The sequence below is a fragment of the Phyllobates terribilis genome, unplaced genomic scaffold, assembly GCF_046119375.1.
Source record: "Phyllobates terribilis strain yellow unplaced genomic scaffold, ASM4611937v1 Scaffold_8__6_contigs__length_399053987, whole genome shotgun sequence".
Classification (NCBI taxonomy): Eukaryota; Metazoa; Chordata; class Amphibia; order Anura; family Dendrobatidae; genus Phyllobates; species Phyllobates terribilis.
The window spans coordinates 54,951,656-54,970,423 of NW_027362768.1; positions in this window are offsets into that span (position 1 = coordinate 54,951,656).

The window sequence follows — 18,768 nt, forward strand, 5'->3', positions numbered from 1 at the left end:
CTTCCTTCCTCTGTCCTCTCCCCCCAACCTCGCACAACAGAAATGTGATCAAGGTCTCCCTCATCTGATGAGTCTTCCATCAGTTCGTCCTCCACTTCTTCCTGGGCTCCTGCACCTTCCTCACTAGTTTGGCTGCTACCATGCGCCCTGGTAAAACCATCTCCCCCACCCTCACATGCCTGCCGCCTTGGTGCTGCCGACCGTCTGGACCTTGCAGATGTTAGCCCTTCCGCATACAACTCCTCCTCCTCTACTTCCTCCACCTCCTCTTGTGCCACCACCTGACTCCGAATTCTGTTTAACATGTGCTCCAGCATGTAAATCACCGGAATAGTCATGCTGATAATGGCATCGTCAGCACTAAACATCTTCGTCGCCATTTCAAAACTGTGCAGAAGGGTGCATAGGTCCCTGATCTGAGACCACTCCTCCAGCGTGATTTGCCCCACCTCTGAATCTCGTTGGCCCAGGCTATACGTCAGAACGTATTGCACCAGGGCTTGTCGGTGCTGCCACAGTCGCTGCAACATGTGCAGAGTTGAATTCCACCGGGTAGGCACATCGCATTTTAGCCGGTGAAGTGGCAGGCCCAACGACTTCTGTAGAGATGTAAGTCGCTGAGCTGCGGGATGCGAACGGCGGAAGTGAGCACACAGCGACCGTGCCCTCTGCAGAAGGTCATCTAGTCTGGGATAGTGGGCTAAAAATTGCTGGACAACCAGGTTCAACACGTGAGCCATACAAGGCACGTGTGTGACATTGCCCCGGCGAAGGGCCGCACCCAGGTTTGCAGCATTGTCGCACACGGCCTTCCCTGGTTTCAGGTCCAGTGGAGACAACCATTCATGAAATTGGTTCTCCAGAGCTGACCACAACTCCTCAGCTGTGTGACTCACATTTCCCAGACATTTCAATGTAAAAACCGCCTGATGACGTTGAGCCCTACTGCCAGCATAGTAAGGAGGTGTGCAGGATCCCTTCTGCGCAGTTAGAAAGCTTGTGGCATGACCAGACAGGCTTTGGGTGCAGGTGGAAGACCGAGAGGAGGTTGAGGAGGCAGAAGCAGTGGAGGAACTTTGACATAAAGAGGATTGACGCACAACTCGTGGGGACGGCAAGACTTGGACAGCAGCCCCTTGTCCTGCTGTCACCATAGTTACCCAGTGCCCAGTCAGCGACATGTAACGCCCCTGTCCATGCCTACTCGTCCAAGTGTCTGTGGTGAAATGCACCCTGTCACACACAGAGTTTCTCAAAGAAGCGGTGATGTTATGTGCGACATGCTGGTGGAGCGCAGGCACACCTTTCTTTGAGAAGTAGTGCCGACTGGGCATCTGGTACTGGGGCACTGCGACGGACATAAGGTCTCGAAAATCCTCTGTGTCCACCAGGCGGAAAGGCAGCATTTCTGTAGCCAAGAGCTTGCAGATGGTGAAATTCAACCTCTTAGCTTTCTCATGGCTAGGAGGAAATGGTCTTTTACTTGTCCACATCTGAGGGACCGAGGGCTGGCTATTGTGCTTAGACGGGGTTGATAAGGGTGTCCCCGGCAAACTGCCGGTCTGTGAGGAAGATGCAGGCGGACATGTTAGGTTGCCTTGATCCAAAGGTGGTGCTATCGATGTCGGACAGCGCTCAACACCAGCTGGTGTTACCACCTCCAAAGAAAATGATGACCTGCCAATCACGCTGGCTGTTGCGGGTAAAGAGGTGGCAGGTCTGCGCCCCAAAACAGGTGTGACTGTTGTCCCCCCAGTCACAGAGGATGAAGAGGCCGCGGATGCACAAGATATGGCAGACGGTGGTTGGCCCGGCCGGCTAGGCCGCATTGTAGCACACTGAGCTTCCCACTGCAACTTATGCTTCATGTCCATGTGCCGGTTCATGCATGAAGTACTCAAACTATGTATTTTTTGGCCTCTACTTAGCTTTTGCTGACAAATGTTACAGATAACACGAGTTGGGTCATCTTTATCGATCTGAAAAAATGCCCAGGCTATGCAAGGCTTAGCACCCATGCGACCTGAAGAGCCACCACGACTTGTGGTGAGAAGCAGAGTTGTGTTTGAGGATGCAGTTGTTGACGTGCTTCCAGTACTACGTCTCTGTCCAGGAAGGCGCAACCTGACCTCGTCGTCACTAGCATCTTCCTCCACCTCCTCTGCTGACCTCATCTCTTGGCTGACTGTGGGTTGACAGTAAGTGGGATCTCCGACCTCATCATCATCACCATGTGCGTTATCACACCCGTCGTCCTCAGAGCCAACCTGTTCCTGCCCTGACAAAAAACTAAAGTTGTCGCTCCAATCAGGTATTTGAGTCTTATCATCGTCTTCCTCATTGTCTCCACCAACAGGAGTTACAGATTGGGAATGAGGGTCTACATTATGGTCAGAACCTTCTGCGTCTGGTCCTGGATCCGACTCATAAAGATTCTGGGCATCAGTGCAGATCATTTCCTCGTCTGGATTCACAGAAGCGCTGGAGTCGACCTCTGATTCCCAGGCTATAGTATGAGTAAACAGCTCTGCAGACTCAACCATCTGTTCTACCTCATACTCAGACGGGCAGCTGGAGATTTGGGAGCTGTGAGGAAGCAAGTGCGATTTGGGTGACACCTTTGAGGACTGGAGTATTTGTGATGTTGAAGTTGATGTGGAGGAGAGCCCACTTAAAGGAGCACTTGATATCCGTTGAAACACCTGCTGTTTTTGTGCCTCATCTGGAATTTGTAGCGATTGGCGTGGCCGTAAGAAAGGGATCTTATCACATTGTCCGCTAAAAGAAGTAGACATTTTAGTTTGGCTGGAAGATGGTCTTTCTTCTGCAGATGTTACTGTTGCTTTAACACCTACCCCACGGACACAACCTTTTTTCCCCTTCCCAACACGCCTATTCCCCTTTCCACCAGCAGCAGGCCTTTTTCCACTCATTTTGGTGGTTAACTAATTCACAACTCTGGAGTTGTTTGCACAAAAAAACAATGGATGGTAACCGAGCAGAGCTGAGTGGCCAAACTGTGGTATTAGGCCAAAACTATTGGCTGGGTTAGATGCAGAAAAAAATTATTTTGAATTTGCAACCTGATGGAGGTCAGTATAGATGGATTAATAGAACAAGACCCACACACAGCTAGAAGCCCAATATTTTTTCAGAGGTAGATGCAGGAAAAAAATATATTCAGTTTGCAACCTGATGGAGGTCAGTATAGATGGACTAATACAACAAGTCCCACACACAGCTAGAAGCCCAAATATTTTTTCAGAGGTACTGTAGATGCAGATAAAAATTAGTTTTAATTTGCAACCTGATGGAGGTCAGTATAGATGGACTAATAGAGAAAGTCCGACACACTACTAGAAGGCCAAATATTTTTTCAGAGGTAGATGCAGAAAAAAATATATTCAGTTTGCAACCTGATGGAGGTCAGCATAGATGGACTAATAGAGAAAGTCCGACACACTACTAGAAGGCCAAATATTTTTTCAGAGCTAGATGCAGAAAAAAATTATATTCAGTTTGCAACCTGACGGAGGTCAGTATAGATGTATTAATAGAACAAGACCCACACACAGCTAGAAGCCCAATATTTTTTCAGAGGTAGATGCAGAAAAAAATATATTCAGTTTGCAACCTGATGGAGGTCAGTATAGATGGACTAATACAACAAGTCCCACACACAGCTAGAAGCCCAATATTTTTTCAGAGGTAGATGCAGAAAAAAATATATTCAGTTTGCAACCTGATCGAGGTCAGTATAGATGGACTAATACAACAAGTCCCACACACAGCTAGAAGCCCAAATAATTTTTCAGAGGTACTGTAGATGCAGATAAAAATTAGTTTTAATTTGCAACCTGATGGAGGTCAGTATAGATGGACTAATAGAGAAAGTCCGACACACTACTAGAAGGCCAAATATTTTTTCAGAGCTAGATGCAGAAAAAAATTATATTCAGTTTGCAACCTGATGGAGGTCAGTATAGATGGATTAATAGAACAAGACCCACACACAGCTAGAAGCCCAATATTTTTTCAGAGGTAGATGCAGAAAAAAATATATTCAGTTTGCAACCTGATGGAGGTCAGTATAGATGGACTAATACAACAAGTCCCACACACAGCTAGAAGCCCAATATTTTTTCAGAGGTAGATGCAGAAAAAAATATATTCAGTTTGCAACCTGATGGAGGTCAGTATAGATGGACTAATACAACAAGTCCCACACATAGCTAGAAGCCCAAATATTTTTTTAGAGGTACTGTAGATGCAGATAAAAATTAGTTTTAATTTGCAACCTGATGGAGGTCAGTATAGATGGACTAATAGAGAAAGTCCGACACACTACTAGAAGGCCAAATATTTTTTCAGAGCTAGATGCAGAAAAAAATTATATTCAGTTTGCAACCTGATGGAGGTCAGTATAGATGCACTAATAGAGAAAGTCCGACACACTACTAGAAGGCCAAATATTTTTTCAGAGCTAGATGCAGAAAAAAATTATATTCAGTTTGCAACCTGATGGAGGTCAGTATAGATGGATTAATAGAACAAGACCCACACACAGCTAGAAGCCCAATATTTTTTCAGAGGTAGATGCAGGAAAAAAATATATTCAGTTTGCAACCTGATGGAGGTCAGTATAGATGGACTAATACAACAAGTCCCACACACAGGTAGAAGCCCAAATATTTTTCAGAGGTACTGTAGATGCAGATAAAAATTAGTTTTAATTTGCAACCTGATGGAGGTCAGTATAGATGGACTAATAGAATGATGCTATGCCCAAAAGATTTTACTTCACTAGGTGCAGTAAAAAAATTGGTATTCTATACACAGGTGGTATATCTTGCAACACAGATAGGCTACTCCACTGACTAACACACTCTGCAATAGGCCAAAAAGGATTAGCTTTGCTAGATTCAGCCAAATGCTGTGAAAAAAACTTGCACAGCACTGGCACAGACCTGCCTGGCAAAAACTGATAGGAACTGATGTAACCTAGTCCTGAAAAGGACTCCAATTACAATTAGTCTTTACTCCCACAACCTATCTATTTAAGAGCACAGACCTCCCTGATAAAAGTCGTAGGCAATGCTGTAACCTAGTCCTTAAAAGGACTGCAATCACAACTATTCCCTACTCCCAAGCTATCTGTATATTTGTGCGAAAATTGGCTTGAAATTAACAAGGTATAGCGCACACAGCAACAGCAGTGCCGTCTAACACGCAGCTGCAGCAGTGAGAAAATGGTGGCGACGGGGAAAATGGCTTGGTCTTATAGGGCAAGGACATGTGACATACACTGCCAATGACACATGCCCTTGCTTGTGTGAAAAAAAGCACTTCGCTCCGTGTGTGCGCTGCTGATAGGCTGACAGATTGCACCTCCCCACTGCAAATGCGGGAAAGAGAAAAAAAAATGGAGATCTTCATTGTTCCTGCAGAGATCCATCCCCTGCCCCTCCCCCCACCCCGCTGTACACTCAAACTGCGTATTAACATTAATTTTCATCATTACTGAGAAAAAATCCAGTTATGATTTTGGTGCACGAACAGTTATCGAACATAACCTCGAACAGCCGAATTTTTCTCAAATTGTTCGTGTTCGCCGAACGGCTCGAACACCGCCCAAAACAGCTCGAATTTGAGATTGGCGAACAGTTCGAGTAGAACAACGCTCATCTCTAATCAGCATCAGTCCAATACTGCTTAAAAAGTACATAAGGGATAGTGGTTACTTGCGACCCGGTATCCAGCAAGGCGGTCATGGGGATACCGTCCAGCAACATGGGTAAAACCGGGCGCCCCCCCCCAACGTACTTATTACGCCAATTGTAAGGGCCTGGTGATCTTATGCCTGGGGGTTGGCCCTCTGCCCCAGGTTGGACCCGTTTAAATTACAGTTCCTGGAAATGTGTCTGGGCTGGTTGCATCGACGGCAAATGGGCTGTCCATCCTCTGCGTAGCAGTCTGTAGGCCTTCCTCGGAACGACGGGGTCCTCCTCTGTCGACACCACGGGACATCCTCCGGACTTGAAGCCAACTCGATGGGTCTTGACGGGTCCACTTGCAATGCCTGGACGGTCCTGGTCAACGCCGCGACGCTCCTGGTCAGCTCCTGGACTTGGTGGTGCAGATCTTTCGACGGGGCTTGGTTCAGGGCCTGTGCATCAGCCCCCACAGAGTCCATAGAGGAGGGCGCCGCCTCCTGGTGGTAGGTGAGAGCAGGGCGCCGGGGGTTTATAGCGCCACTTGTTGCGGGCTCACGGAGCACCCTTATGGCCCTGTCCTTGAATTGGGCAAAGGTCAGGTCAGGGTTCTGAAAGAACATGAGGCGCAGCTGGGTCCTGTGGGTGCAAGACAGCAGACCTTCTATGAACTGTTCTGTTAGTAGCTTATCCGTATCCTGCACGCTGCCAGGGGCAGCTTGTTTGATGGCCCTCAAGGCTTCCTGCAAATTTAGGGCATAGTCTCTAATGCTATCCTGTGCCCGCTGCTTACATCCATAGAACCGCATTTTAATTTCAGCGGAGGTACGGGTATCAAAGGTACCTCGCAGCCGGGCCAGAATGTCCTTTACAGTCCTTTTCTCCTCAGCGGGCCATGACTTTACCTCCCGCTGGGCTGCGCCAGTTAGCTGCCCTGTCAGTATGCTAATCTTCTGTTCCTCTGTCAGGGGGTAAACTTGGAACAAACTGTACAGCCTTTCCTTAAAGTCAGTTAGGGCATGGGGCTCCCCTGAATACTTGGGCAGCCAGGCCGCTCCAGTGATGTAAGGCAGGGAAAATGGCATCACCGCTGCTGCAGCGGCGCTGGTGGTAGAAGGTCCCTCCACGTCCGTCATCTTCCTCCCCCCTAGTTAAGCGTGGCCTACCTTCCGACGATCCTCTTCTGTAGGCCGCGGCTCCGCTGGTGCTGCTCCGGACGAGGACCTTGCGTCGCGTCCTGGTGACGTCAGCGTCGCTCTCTCTCCCTTCCAGGACCTTGCGCAGCGTCGGTGCGTGAGGCGGAGCTTCGGGTCTTGCGCGGTTTGGACATCTACGCCCCTCTTCTTCCCGCGCGGCATCCTGAAGATGGCGTCCGATGGCGGGAAAGCGGCTGAAGATGGCGGGAACCGACGGAAAATGGCGGGAGACGGATCCGGATGGCGGGAAACCACTTCTTCAGGTACGTGTACAGTCTTTTTCATGCACGCAATACCCGTTTGTGGCGGGTTGGTTACAATCCTGCCGACTACGCCAAAGCTGACTCGCCCCCTGGGCCGTGGGGCACTCAGAACCGGACTTCAGGGCAATGCTGGGAGTAGTAGTGGCGACCCGGTTCCGTGGCTCAGAGTGGTCAGACCAGTGGTAGTCTGCTATGTGCTGTAGGTAATGTCCGACTACGCCACCCGTGGATTGCGGTCAGGGCTAACCGCCGCTGCAGTGCAGACCGCTGGGGCTGATATAACTGTGCAGCACTGAATAGTTCAACTCCCCACGGGAGGAGTATGGCCCCAGGGCAGAATATATAATGGATGATGGAGGGGATGATTCCGACCACGATAGCCAGGAAACGGAGGCCTCTTAAACAGTTCAGGGTCTTTATTAGAACAGGTAATATGACCCAGAAGCAGGCCCGGCTAGGAGGGGGCCTGGATGTCTGAGAGCAAGTGGGAGGCTGGCCCTGGTCAGGGTGAGGGTGTAGGCCTACCGTGCTCTCTGTGTTCCTTCTGGCTATTTCCCTCCTTGTAGTGTAACAGCCCACGTTCCCGAGCTCACCGTGTCCTCTCGCCCGTATGGCTTGCAACTTGGGTCCCTTTCTACTTCCGGCCTGATACGGCTTTGCTGGTCCCATCTGCTGCGGCGGAGCCTCTGAGCTTCTTAGGCCAAGGAACATACTGTCCCCTGCGGACTGGTTATCTGCTGTAGGACGTGGAATCCTCACAGCCTCAGACACCAAAGTCTGGTAGATTAGTCTCTTCGTCTGCCAGGACAGGCGCACTTCGCCTCTTGTCCCTGGCTCGTGGCTCTCCTACTGCCACACGTCCTCTTAGGCTGCAACACAACCATCTGTCCCTGCTCTGGGACACTTCTCTGTCCAGAGACAGGTTGTCCAGTTCTCTCTAACCCTGCCCCCAGCTCCAGCTTTTATAGGGGCAGCCTGCTCCCCACAGCTTTATTATATTTGTGGCATCCAGGCCAGGGTGACACATTAGCATCTGCTTTGTTTTCTTGGAATGCAAGCGTAAGTGTGCAGCCTGCCACCCACCCACCCCCAGGCTGCAATACCATACTGCTTGCTTGCTTGCACTTGAAATTGGGCCTTTTAGGCATGTGGAGGCGGAATCTGACCACCACGTCATGGCTGCGTTGGCGGCCTGGAATCAATACTCAGTCCCCAGCCGCCAGGCGGCCGGGAGTCCACACTCGGTCCCCAGCCCCCAGGGGGCAGCCGGATGTCCATACTCGGTCCCCAGCCGCCCCAAAGCCGGGTGTCCACACATGGTCCCCAGCCACCTGGGGGCAGCCGGGTGTCCATAAACGGTCCCCAGCTGCCCCTATTTCTCCTTGGAACATCCCCCCACACACTTTTTTTAGCCCGGCCTGCTTTAGGGCAGCATTGGACGAGCCCACCAGAGAACCAGACTCCTCCGGTGGGCCCTGGCTCCTCCATCAGGGGAGTTGAGAGTGCCAAGGTGAGGAGCATGATGATGATGATAGAAGTTAGCATCTGCTTTGTTTTCTTGGAATGCAAGCGTAAGTGTGCAGCCTGCCACCCACCCACCCCCAGGCTACAATACCATACTGCTTGCTTGCTTGCACTTGAAATTGGGCCTTTTAGGCATGTGGAGGCGGAATCTGGCCAGCACGTCGTGGCTGCGTTGTCGGCCTGGAATCCATACTCAGTCCCCAGCCGCCCGGCGGCCGGGTGTCCACACTCGGTACCCAGCCGCCAGGGGGCGGACGGGTGTCTATAATCAGTCCCCAGCCACCCCGCGGCTGGGTGTCCACACACAGTCCCCAGCTACCTGGGGGCAGCCGGGTGTCCATAAACGGTCCCCAGCCACCCCTATTTCTCCTTGGAACATCCCCCCACACACTTTTCTTAGCCCAGCCTGCTTTAGAGCAGCATTGGACGAGCCCACCAGAGAACCAAACTCCTCCGGTGGGCCCTGGCTTCTCCATCAGGGGAGTTGAGAGTGCCAAGGTGAGGAGCTTGATGATGATGATGATAGAAGTTAGCATTTGCTTTGTTTTCTTGGAATGCAAGCGCATGTATGTAGTAGCGGCTAGGCCTGAGGTGGTCAGCGTTTTGGCGCATATCCTACCTCCTCCGAGGATTTCTGGATGTTTTCCTGCTACTATCCCAGTTATATGACTCCCGTTAAAAGAAAGCTTCAGGTGATAAATGATGGATGAGGTAGTGGCAAAGGAGAAGAGCAGGAGGAACAGGGACCATTCACATCAATATCAGGCCAGTCAACCACATATGTCTTGTAGGATATGTTTCTGTAACAAAATGAGCAGTTCGGCTACACAGTTATAGGGTATACAGTGAGTGCAATGCCTACCAAAAATTTTGAGGCACTCCAATGCCCCTTGGAAATGACATGAAGGTCAGAGGGTCTTAACTAAACAGTTTTTTCCATTTATAGCAACTGGGTCTCCTGTACACTGTTGGCCCAAGCAGTGAATGGAAAGCTTTCCAAAAATTATGAGGAACTGCAAAGCCCTTTGAAACAGACGTGGATTACAGCGTACTAAAAGCCTTCTACCCATTATTGGGGAGTGGGTCTCCCTTAGTTTTCGCCTTTTCATTGAAAAGCAAAAGCTGACTAAAATTAGGAGGAAATGCAATGCCTGTTGGAAGAGTCGTGGAGGATAGAGGTAATTAAAAACAACATTTCAATGCCCCTTGGAAGAGCTGTGGAGTTCAGAGTGGCTTCAGAAGATGCTTTTAATGCCCCTTTGAAGAGACGTGGAGGTCACAGTAGCTAAACAAGACAGTTTTAATGCCCCTCGGAAAAGACGTGGAGGTCCCAGTAGCTTAACAAGACGGTTTGAATGCCCCTTGGAAGAGACGTGGAGGTCACAGTAGCTTAACAAGACGCTTTTAATGCCCCTCAGAAGAGACGTGGAGGACACAGTAGCTTAACAAGATGCTTTTAATGCCCCTCGGAAAAGTGGTGGAGGTCCCAGTAGCTTAACAAGGCGCTTTTAATGGCCCTCAGAAGAGACGTGGAGGTTCCAGTAGCTTAACAAGATGCTTTTAATGCCCCTTGTAAAAGTGGTGGAGGTCCCAGTAGCTTATCAAGACGCTTTTAATACCCCTCAGAAGAGACGTGGAGGTCTCAGTAGCTTAACAAGGCACTTTTAATGCCCCTCGGAAAAGTGGTGGAGGTCACAGTAGCTTAACAAGATGCTTTTAATGCCCCTCGGAAAAGTGGTGGAGGTCGCAGTAGCTTAACAAGACGCTTTTAATGCCCCTCAGAAGAGACGTGGAGGTCCCAGTAGCTTAACAAGACGGTTTTAATGCCCCTCGGAAAAGTGGTGGAGGTCCCAGTAGCTTAACAAGACGGTTTGAATGCCCCTTGGAAGAGACGTGGAGGTCACAGTAGCTTAACAAGATGCTTTTAATGCCCCTCAGAAGAGACGTGGAGGTCACAGTAGCTTAACAAGATGCTTTTAATGCCCCTCGGAAAAGTGGTGGAGGTCCCAGTAGCTTAACAAGGCGCTTTTAATGGCCCTCAGAAGAGACGTGGAGGTTCCAGTAGCTTAACAAGATGCTTTTAATGCCCCTTGGAAAAGTGGTGGAGGTCCCAGTAGCTTATCAAGACGCGTTTAATACCCCTCAGAAGAGACGTGGAGGTCTCAGTAGCTTAACAAGGCACTTTTAATGCCCCTCGGAAAAGTGGTGGAGGTCACAGTAGCTTAACAAGATGCTTTTAATGCCCCTCGGAAAAGTGGTGGAGGTCGCAGTAGCTTAACAAGACGCTTTTAATGCCCCTCAGAAGAGACGTGGAGGTCCCAGTAGCTTAACAAGACGGTTTTAATGCCCCTCGGAAAAGTGGTGGAGGTCCCAGTAGCTTAACATGACACTTTTAATGCCCCTCAGAAGAGACGTGGAGGTCCCTGCAGCTTAACAAGACGGTTTTAATGCCCCTTAGAAAAGTGGTGTAGGTCCCAGTAGCTTAACAAGATGCTTTTAATGCCCCTCAGAAGAGACGTGGAGGTCCCAGTAGCTTAACAAGATGCTTTTAATGCCCCTCAGAAGAGACGTGGAGGTCCCAGTAGCTTAACAAGACGGTTTTAATGCCCCTCGGAAAAGTGGTGGAGGTCCTAGTAGATTAACAAGACGCTTTTAATGCCCCTCAGGAGAGACGTGGAGGTCCCAGTAGCTTAACAAGGCGCTTTTAATGCCCCCGGAAAAGTAGTGGAGGTCACAGTAGCTTAACAAGAAGCTTTTAATGCCCCTCAGAAGAGACGTGAAGGTCCCAGTAGCTTAACAAGATGCTTTTAATGCCCCTCAGAAGAGACGTGGAGGTCCCAGTAGCTTAACAAGACGCTTTTAATGCCCCTCGGAGAAGTGGTGGAGGTCCCAGTAGCTTAACAAGACGATTTTAATGCCCCTCAGAAGAGACGTGGAGGTCCCAGTAGCTTAACAAGATGCTTTTAATGCCCCTCGGAAGAGACGTGGATGTCCCAGTAGCTTAACAAGACGCTTTTAATGCCCCTCGGAAAAGTGATGGCGGTCACAGTAGCTTAACAAGATGGTTTTAATGCCCCTCGGAAAAGTGGTGGAGGTCGCAGTAGCTTAACAAGACGCTTTTAATGCCCCTTACAAGAGCCACACAGTACAGCATCTTAAAAACATTATTCCCATTATTGGGGAGTGTTTCTCCCATAGTATTTGCTTATGCCTTCCAAGCAAAAGCTGCCAAAAATTAGGATGGAGGAACTTGCAATGCCCCTTACAAGAGCCATGCAGTACAGCATATTACAAACATTATTCCCATGATGGGGGAGTGTGTCTCCCATATTATTTGCTTATGCCTTCCAAGCAAAAGCTGCCAAAAATTAGGACGGAGGAACTTGCAATGCCCCTTACAAGAGCCATGCAGTACAGCATATTACAAACATTATTCCCATGATTGGGGAGTGGGTCTCCCATAGTATTTGCTTATGCCTTCCAAGCAAAAACTGCCAAAAATTCGAACGGAGGAACTTGCAATGCCCCTTACAAGAGCCATGCAGTACCGCATATTACAAACATTATTCCCATGATTGGGGACTGGGTCTCCCATAGTCTTTGCTTATGCTATCCAAGCAAAAGCTGCCAAAAATTAGGACGGAGGAACTTGCAATGCCCCTTACAAGAGCCATGCAGTACAGCATATTACAAACATTATTCCCATGACTGGGGAGTGGGTCTCCCATAGTATTTGCTTATGCCTTCCAAGCAAAAGCTGCCAAAAATAAGGACGGAGGAACTTGCAATGCCCCTTACAAGAGCCATGCAGTACAGCATTTTACAAACATTATTCCCATGATTGGGGAGTGGGTCTCCCATAGTATTTGCTTATGCCTTCCAAGCAAAAGCTGCCAAAAATTAGGACAGAGGAACTTGCAATGCCCCTTACAAGAGCCATGCAGTACAGCATATTACGAACATTATTCCCATGATTGTGGAGTGGGTCTCCCATAGTCTTTGCTTATGCCTTCCAAGCAAAAGCTGCCAAAAATTAGGATGGAGGAACTTGCAATGCCCCTTACAAGAGCCATGCAGTACCGCATATTACAAATTTTATTCCCATGATTGGGGAGTGGGTCTCCCATAGTATTTGTTTATGCCTTCCAAGCAAAAGCTACCAAAAATTAGAATGGAGGGACTTGCAATGCCCCTTAAAAGATCCATACAGTACTGTACAGCATCTTAAAAATATTATTCCCATTATTGGGGGAGTGGGTCTCCCACAGTCTTTGCTTATGCCTTCCAAGCAAAACTGCCAAAAATAAGGACGGAGGAACTTTCAATAATAGCAACACGGACCACGGTCACCCTTGTGGTATAGTGGTGGTGGAGGCTGAGGATAAGGAGAAGAACATAAAACAGCCGAAATTAGGAAGCGTATACCCATGTGTGGGTGTGAAGCGGTGCATGTGAATACAGCTCCCGAAAAAACACAGTGAATTTGACTTTATGTTACTCTGCTGTCATTTGGTGGTGATGAGAAGTCTGGCCCAATCCAGCCCTTGTTCATTTTGATAAGGGTCAGTTTGTCAGCATTGTCAGTTGACAGACGAGTGCGCTTATCAGTTATAATTCCCCCAGCGGCACTAAAAACACTCTCCGATAACACGTTAGCGGCAGGGCAGGCCAGGACCTCCAAGGCGTACAGAGCGAGTTCATTCCAAGTGTCCAGCTTGGATACCCAATAATTAAAAGGCACAGAGGAATCACGGAGGACGCTGGTACGGTCGGCAAGGTACTCCCTCATCATCTTTTGAAACTTTCCACTCCTTGTGAGAGTACCCCGCGCCTCAGAGCCTGTAAGCTGGGCGGGTCTCAGAGAACTGTCCCAGAACGTTGACAGTGTTCCCCTGCCTCTGCTGGATTGGAGTTGCCTCTCTCTCGCTTGTACGCCTTGGTTGGTCAACGAACTGTGACCTCTGCCGCTAGCGTGTTCAGATGCGAACTTTTTTAACAGTTCTGCAGCAAGGGCCTTCTGATACTGCCCCATTTTTGTAGACCTCTCCACCTCAGGAATAAGAGAGTGAAAGTTCTCCTTGGAGTGGGGGTCTAAAAGTGTCACCAACCAGTAATGACTGTCACCCAACATTTTGACAACGCGAGGGTCACGGTTAAGGCAGCGTAACATAAAGTCAGCCATGCGTGCCAGACTGGTAACGGGCAAGACTTCCGTGTCCTCACCAAGATGATGACTGACCATGCTCTCCTCCTCCTCCTCCTCCTCCTCCCCCCTGTCCTCAGGCCACCCACGCTTAACTGATGGTATGACAGTTGTACCGGTACTACCATCTACAGCGCATGATACAAGATCCTGTTCTTCCTCCTCCTCCTCCTCCTCTCCCTCATTGTTCCCCAATGCACATTGGGATGAGATGAGGCTGGGCTGTGTGTAATCGACCGCTACGGCTTCTTGATCCATCTCATCATACTCTGGCTGCAATGCCTCCTCTTTAACCGCTTAGCAACCCTTGCCATATTAGTACGCACATTTGCGTACCCCCCGTTCAGTGAGGGCTGCTGCGCTGAGCCCTCACTGAACCGAGCACATGTCAGCTGATTCTTACAGCTGACATGTGCCCGCAACAGCCGCGGGTGGAATCGCGATCCACCCGCGGCTGTTAACATGTTAAATGCCGCTGTCAATCTCCGACAGCGGCATTTAACGCGCGCTTCCGGGTTGCGCGTCATAAGCCCCGCCCATCGGCGACCCCGTCACGTGATCGCGGGTCACCGATGGGTGGCCATGACAACCCAGGGTCTGCAGCAGACGCCTGTGGTTGTCATGATCTGGTCGCTATGAGCGCCACCTAGTGGTCGGCACTCATAGCACAGGACTATTTCTGCTGCATGCAGGGGATCTGCTGGTCCCCTGTATGTAGCAGAGCCGATGGAACAGTTGCTGCTTCTAGTCTCCTATGGAGACTATTGAAGCATGCAGTAAGTGAAAAAAAAAAGTTTTTAAAAATATTAAAAAAATAAAAAAATATAAAAGTTTAAATCACCCCCCTTTCGCCCCATTCAAAATAAAATATATATATATAAAAAAAAACCTACATAGACATATTTGGTATTGCTGCGTTCAGAATCGCCCGATCTATCAATATAAAAAAAAAATTAATCCTATAGGTAAACGGCGTAACGAGAAAAAAATTCTAAACGCCAGAATTACGTTTTTTGGTCGCCGCAAAATTGCAATAAAATGCAATAACGAGCGATCAAAACATCGCATCTACCCCAAATTGTTATAAATAAAAACTTCAGCCCATCGCGCAAAAAATAAGCCCTCACCCAGCCCCAGAGCACGAAAAATGGAGACACTACAGGTCTCAGAAAATGGCGCAATTTTTTTTTTTTTTTTTACCAAATTTTGGAATTTTTTTCACCACTTAAATATAAAAGAACCTATACATGTTTGGTGTGTATGAACTCATAATGACCTGTAGAATAAGAATGGCTGGTCAGTTTTAGCATTCAGTGAATGTGGTAAAAAAAATAAATAAAAAACAACTGTGGTATTGCACTTTTTTTGCAATTTTACCGCACTTGGAATTTTTTTCCCGTTTTCCCGTACACGATATGGTAAAACTAGTAATGGCGTTGAAAAGAACAACTCGATCCGGAAAAAATAAGCCCTCACATGGCCATATTGACCAAAAAATAAAAACGCTATGGCTCTGGGAACAAGGGGAGAAAAAAACGAAAATGCAAAAACGGAAAATGCTCCGGGGCTTAAGGGGTTAATTCTCTGCAGAGAGCGTTGCAAAAGACAGACAAGTGGAATGCTGATGCTAATGATGGCATCATCGCCACTCACCATCATGGTGGACTCCTCAAAGTTTGTCAAGATGGTACAGATGTCAGACATCCAGGTCCACTCCTGAGGTCTTATGTGTGGGGTCTGACCTGAATATCGACGGCCTTGCTGCAGCTGGTACTCCACAACTGCTCTCTTCTGCTCACAAATCCTTTGCAACATGTGGAGGGTAGAGTTCCAACGTGTGGGGACATAACACACCAGTCGGTGTGATGGAAGCTGCAAACGCTGCTGCAACACAGCAAGGGCGGCGGAAGCTGTAGCCAACTTGCGAAAATGAGCTGACAGGCAGCGTACTTTGACGAGCAGATCTGGCAGCTCGGGGTACGATTTAAGAAACCACTGAACCACGAGGTTAAGCACATGAGCCAGGCATGATACGTGTGTGATCTCGCCTCGCCTCAGAGCCACCACCAGGTTACGGCCATTGTCACACACGACCATGCCTGGATGTAGGTTCAGAGGTCTCAGCCACAGATCTGCCTGCTCTTTCACAGCTGTCCACAACTCACAAGCAGTGTGAGGTTTCTCACCTAAGCTTAGGAGTTTCAGCACAGCCTGTTGCCGCTTGGCGGAGGCAGTACTGCAGTGCTTCCAGTTGTGGTGATATCTGAGATGGAGGCTGAACATGAGGAGGAGGATGATGCGCAGGAGCTGTACTCTGTGGGGGAAACTCTGACTGACATAAAGCCCGCAATCCTCGGTGTGGGGAGGATGTGTTCTGTCCCAAGGTCTGACTGGGTCCCGGCTTCCACTATGTTTACCCAGTGTGCCGTCAGGGAGATGTACCGTCCCTGGCCACAAGCACTTGTCCACGTGTCCGTTGTCAGGTGGACTCTCCCAGTAACTGCGTTGTTGAGGGCACGGCAGATGTTTTGGGACACGTGCTGGTGTAGTGCGGGGATGGCACACCGGGCAAAATAGTGTCGGCTGGGGACAGAGTACCAAGGGCGGCCACCGCCATAAGGTTGCGGAAGGATTCCGTCTCCACCAGCCTAAAAGGCAGCATTTTCAACGCAAGTAGTCGTGAAATGTGCGAATTAAGGACTGTGGCCTGTGGGGCGTTACCTGCGAATTTCTGCTTTCATTCAAAGGTCTGGGATATGGACAATTGAACGCTGCGGTGGGATGTGGACGTGGACGTTGAAGCGGTTTCTTGAGAAACTGCCATAACAAGTGAAGACTGTGAGGAGGGGGCACACAAAACAGGGCGTTCTATTGCATGCACAACAGTGGAAGAAGCAGTGGTGATGACGCGCCCCCTGGGCCTGTGTTGCACAGGGGAACCCGGAACCGGGCCTGTTGTAGAATGCTGGGGGCTGTAGTCTCCGTGTGGCGGTGACCCCGTCCGTGCCCAGGGTGGTCAAACCAGTGGCAGTCTTAATGTATAGCAAATGTCCGACTACGCCACCCGTGGATTGCGGTCAGTGGGGACCGCCGCTGCGCTGCCGACCGCTGAGGCTGATGTTGTTTGCGCAGCCGAGTATGGGATAACTCCCCACGGGAGAAGTATTGCCTCAGGGCAGCTAATGTGAGAGATGATGGGAGTGATGGTGTGAGGGTCCCAGTGCTAATGGTGCTGGTGCGGCAAGGAATCACAGAGAGGTGAGGTGCAGTTCAGGGTCTTTACTGATGGTACAAGGCAGACCCTCCCGGGAGTACTGGCTAGTATAAGGGGCCTGGTCAGTCTGCGAGCAAGCAGGAGTTCCCCTGGCCAGGTGGAGTTGTAGGCCTCCCCGTTTATCTGCACTCTTCCTGGCTACCTTGCTGTCAGCGGTTACAAGTAGTCCACGTCCCTGAGTATACCGTGTGGTGCTCACCCGTATGGCTGGTGACTTGGGGCCTTCTGTTAGCCTCCGCTCCTGGATGGCGGCGCTGGTCCCTTCTTTGTGACTGAGCCTCGGGGCTTCTATGGCCAGAGGACCTGGAATCCCCTGCCGGTTGGTTTCTGCTGCTGGGTATATATCAGTCCCCACAGCCTCGGACTCCTGTGTCCGGTTTTAGTAACTTCAGCCAGGGCGAGCTATATCTCTGCTCACAGCCCCTGGCCTTCAGCTGCTGCTCCTACAGAGCTCCTGTTCTCACTTTCCCTCTCCAGGCTCTGACTGCTCTGCTTGTTCTGCAGGCTCTGTCTCTGTCTGCTCTAATCCCGCCCCGGACCCAGTTTATAAGGGCAGATTCCTCCCCTCCCAGGTCTGGGCGGGCAGTGTTGCATGCTTAGGGCTCCTGACCAGAGAAACCTCCCACTTGCTCTCAGACATAATATCTCTATTACTGTGGCAACCAGACCCCTGGGGTGTCACATTCCCCCCTAGTAAATTTTAGTTCTCCGGGACTAAACACATTTTTAAAACATAACAACAGGGTATAAACAATAATACGATAACATATTTACAAGAAGCTTTAGTTCTTTAAAGGTCACGGCGTGTCCGCAACCGGGTGTCCATATCACCCAAGGTGAAGTTTTTGAAACAAGAGGGTGTCCATGTCACCCAAGGTGAAACTTTAAGCGAGGTAGGGGACCTGTCCAAAGCAAACCCCTTGCGTTGGCCTTGGGCGTGGCTGCAAGGGTAGACTAACTACTTTGGGCCGCAAGGAGGCCACGCCAGACAGGTTTTCTCTTCCGCGGCCGTCTTCGCAAGAGGCACCAAGGTGCAACTATCTACAAGCATTGTTCCGGTTATCCAGTGTCCATAACCTGTTAGTCCATAAAAATCTGCAGGGTAACTGAGAAACATAATTAATAACAGGCAACAAACATAAACCATAAACAGTTAACAGTTAAATTCACAGTGCATTAGTTTAGATTCTCCAGCGAGCGGGCATCTGACCTCTAGTGACTCTAGTGGACCTACAGAGCTCACTAACTGGTTCTGCACTACAGGGTGTAGGAGGTGTTATGGGTAAGCTGGGCAGCTGTCTGCTCACTCTTTGGCTCACTAGGGGCACGGCAGGCTCACTACTAGCAGAGGGTTGATCCTCCTGTACTGCTGGTGTGGACTCTTCTGCCTCTTGGGCCGGCTGCTCTTCCAGCTCTACCGGTTCCTCTGTAGGCACTTGCGGGGCTGGCTGGAGAAAGGTGAGGACGGGTACCACGACAGCGCCGTTTACTTGTGTTCAAGACCGGGGGAAGTCTCCGAGTACGGTACTGATCATTTCTTCCCTTTCCTCTGCGGGTTGAGGGTTTCCTTGATCTTCTTCAGGGCTTTGCAGCTGCT